The 4,001-nt window shown below is 38.3% G+C and overlaps 2 non-coding genes across 2 annotated transcripts; both read right to left on the reverse strand.

Annotated features, from left to right (window-relative positions):
* Positions 1-534: 534 nt before the first annotated feature.
* Positions 535-607, reverse strand: trnar-acg. The gene has a single exon. It is a non-coding gene; the product is annotated as a tRNA-Arg (tRNA).
* A 1,853-nt stretch (positions 608-2,460) lies between these two features.
* trnar-acg lies at positions 2,461-2,533 on the reverse strand. Its single transcript has one exon. It is a non-coding gene; the product is annotated as a tRNA-Arg (tRNA).
* Between the last annotated feature and the right edge of the window lie 1,468 nt (positions 2,534-4,001).

The raw sequence follows: 4,001 nt of genomic DNA on the forward strand, positions 1-4,001 counted from the left end.
GAAACTAAATCATCAGTTTAACCAAGAATCAGCTTAACCAGATATTCCAATCAATCGGCAGTTTCAACTGGCTGCCTTTAAATATAACGTGGATCCTCAGTCTCAGTGTGGTTGACCCACAATATCCGGCAGAAAACTCACATTAAATCTTTATGATTGACCTGTAACAGCAACAAGTGAACATCAAGTGTTGATCCAAACCACTGAAAACGTACAAAGAAGTAAGTATGTCTGTTAAGGTTCTCAGTTCTCGGTCCAAAAAAGAGTTGAATAAGGAAAGCTGGACTTGAAGAATTTCTTGAAGACGTTTCGCCACTCATCCGAGTAGCTTCTTTAGTTCTGATAAACTAGTCCATAATGGAAATTATTTATTATGGAAATGAGTGACCCCAGTTTCCCCCAGTTTATCAGAACTGAAGAAGCTACTCGGATGAGTGGCGAAACGTCTTCAAGAAATTCTACAAGTCCAGCTGACCTTATTCAACGCTTTTTTGGATTAGAAAGAAGTAACTTTGAAAAACAAAGAAAAACCAACGAGCCAGCCAGGAGTCGAACCTAGAATCTTCTGATCCGTAGTCAGACGCGTTATCCATTGCGCCACTGGCCCATGTGACCGTTCCTCTCCATGTGACCTAGATCGGCCGGCTCTGATAGGCTGGAGTAGACCGTGGTTCAAACTACGACTGAACATCATTTTTGGACTGAAAGTTGACCTCATCTTCAGCTGGGACTTCTTCCTCATTAGTAGATTTGTCTTCTGTTTGTTATTGTTGATATTGAAGAGTTGTTAATGTGTTCATATTTTAGTTGTATGTTTAATTGTTTAGTTGTGTAATCAAATATAATATCCCAGTCACATTTGACTGGGAACATTATGTTTTAGATGAAACAAAGACAAATACCAAATACATTCTCATCTGCAGAATCAAGGATCAACCAAGTACTGAGTGCTCCAGCCAATTAGTGATCTTGCTGTTAGACTTAGATAGGCTTTATTGATCCACAGTAGTTAAGTTTAGTAGTGGTTACAGTAGCTTAGTACATAAAAAAAAACATTAAAATACAAAAATTATTGCTTTCAAATTATTAAAATAAATGATTAGATTAATCACAGGTTTGCTGTGGATTCATTTGATTAGTCACATTTAAATATCATCTATCATCATCTTCTATATTAATTGTGTTTCATTTTGCATGAGCAGCCTCAAGAAAGATTGGGATATTCACTTGTTTATTAATTTTATTAATTTTATGTATTACCTTCGACGGTTTCAATAAAACTTGAAACAACTTATCATTTTGTCTTTTTTAAAAACAAACAAAAACAAAACAACAACAACAAAACAAACACTGTATATAGCACAAGCAAAAAAATGTGAGGTGAAGAAGACCAGCAGATGGAGCCTGGTGGGTGGTCTGTCTGTTTTGCTATCTCTTTTACTATGGATGGAGCTCTGCACCAATGTGAACACAAACAAATGCGCCAGTAGGGCTAACTGGTGGTGACTGTATGGTGGAGAGTGGAACTAACCATGGGGTTAGCACGCTGAGGCCATGTTAAACATGCTGCTGTTACTTGGCTGACAGACTCTTTCCCTGTGTCTCTATGTTAGTGTGTATGTTATCTGACCAAGCTGTTAGCTGTAGTGGTGTTGTCATTTATATTTTAGTTTAGCTTTCTGTAGGCTAACCGATTAGCCTGTTGTCTGCCAACTGGTACAGCGTTACTACTTCTTTCTATCAGAATCTCCATTAACATGTTGAAGTATTTAGTGCTCTAATGCTCGTGGTTGCAGCTTTTATCAGTTCACCGTATGGACTGATCAAGCTTCAGAGGTTGCTCTACTCTACCAGTATGATGTTGATTGCTCTACCTGCCTGATGCCAGTTCAGCTACAATCTGGGATTTGTAGTACCTATGGTGTCACTACAGCTGCCATTATTTTGAATTTATATCTGCTAAAGAAAACAATATGGTTCACTGTACACTCTGTATTGAAGACTTGTGTTTGACATGTGTGCCATAGGATGACAGGGTTCGACCCAACTTTGCTGTCAGGCTACTTATTGGTAAGTGCGTACAAAAATAAATAAACGAGGAAACAAATAAAGTAGATAGTTGAGTACGCTGCCAGATACGATTCCCCTCAGATTCAATTTTGGCCCCCCACTGGGAACAATTTGGGAACCACTGATATATAGTATATACATATGAATGGATAACTGATAATTGTTTCAGATGACTACACGTTCAACAAAACAAAACTACAGTGTGCTCCCTATATTTCAAGAGGGAGGATAGTGTCCTATTGTACATTTTCAACTCAACTTATTTATTTTAGTTATGCTTAATTAATTGAAAAATCATCGGTGTCCAAGATGGCACAGCATTAATATCACTGTTAATTTGACCACCAACAAGAAATATGGTCATATATAGAAAACAGGGCTAAAAAGTTTCGAGCCAGCCAGGAGTCGAACCTAGAATCTTCTGATCCGTAGTCAGACGCGTTATCCATTGCGCCACTGGCCCATGGGAGTGCTGTGTCATCATCCAGTAGATGTCGCTGTCGGATCACATTTGTATATATGATAAATGATATAGCGTCAACTGAAAGAATAAACACATAAATCCTCACAATTGTGGGACCGGTCAGTGGAATGTGATAAAGTCGGCACTGAATCAGATGTAGTTCTTTGTAATTTAAGGTAGTATCACCCACCACTAGGCTGTAGTGTTGCAGCACCAATGAGTATAATTTGTATGTGGGCCATCATCTTTGAAAGATTTTAACATTTTAAGTTCATGTGGACATTAATAAATATATCTGTAAATGTGCAGATTTGTTGTTGCACTGTACTGTTTCATTTTGAGGACACATATATATGTAGGTATAAAAACATCACACATAAAAAAAGAGCACTGCTTCACAGGGAACACACACTCACTACAAGTGTAGCCAATGAGACAGCAGATGACTTCATCTGTGCTGGGTGGAAGCGCTAGTTTTATGTCCCACTCACAGATCAGATATGCACAAAACATAGTGACATATCAAACTGAGATTTGTCTTAAACATGGAACTCTAGCACAGGTTCATGTTTTACCCTGACTTCAAAAAAACTGTTTATTTAAACATGTAGGCCTATGAGTTACCTTTTTAAACCAGTTATGTTTAGAAAATAATTACTTTGATCATATGATATCCTCAAGAGTTGTTTTGTCTCACTGAACATGTTTTGGCATGTTTTACATGATGCAACAAATGCAGGCAGATCTGCACGACCGGAGGCATTCCTGTGTTCTTGTTTCTGCACAGCTGCAGCCTGCGCACATGTTGCAAGGTTATTTCAGTGGCCAGTGTGTGTGGATTCCATCTTTGCAAAATTTTGAAGATGATCAGGTGCAAGATGTGTAGTGTAATATAACCACATCTGTTAGGGAATGGACGCTCAAGTTCAATAGGGGGGGAAAATTGTCTGTACTTTGTTGCACAATAAACCATCAGTGTTTTTGTTAGTTTTTTGCAAAATCGAAAATTCAGATTTTCTGTATTGTATTGTTAATTTGGGCCTCGTTTCTGTCTTATTTAAGTGTTTGGCATAGACATGGATGTAACATTTTTATAAAAAAAAAAGAAGAAGGGGGTAATATTTGGGAGGGCGAGCCAGTATCACAAAGGCAAGCTTATTTTGTTGATGATCTCAGGAGTGACACATTTGAAATATTGTTTTTTTGTTTGTTTTTTGTGTGTTTTTTTCTTTTCTTTCTTCTTTCTTCTTCTTTTCTCAAGTTACATATTAACGATGTTCATACGCAACTGAAACACAAATGACAAAGCTGTACAAGCCGTGCTCGTTAAATAATTTCAACGCGTCCAAATCTTCCCACCCATGACTGTATCCAAAATGCATAAATCAAGCGCACCGACATGTCTCCGTGTCCCCGCCCCTCCGGTTAACTCCCCCACTGACGACAGCAGAGTCCTCCCAATGCGGGG

Source organism: Mugil cephalus, chromosome 11 (assembly GCF_022458985.1).
Source record: "Mugil cephalus isolate CIBA_MC_2020 chromosome 11, CIBA_Mcephalus_1.1, whole genome shotgun sequence".
Lineage (NCBI taxonomy): Eukaryota > Metazoa > Chordata > Actinopteri > Mugiliformes > Mugilidae > Mugil > Mugil cephalus.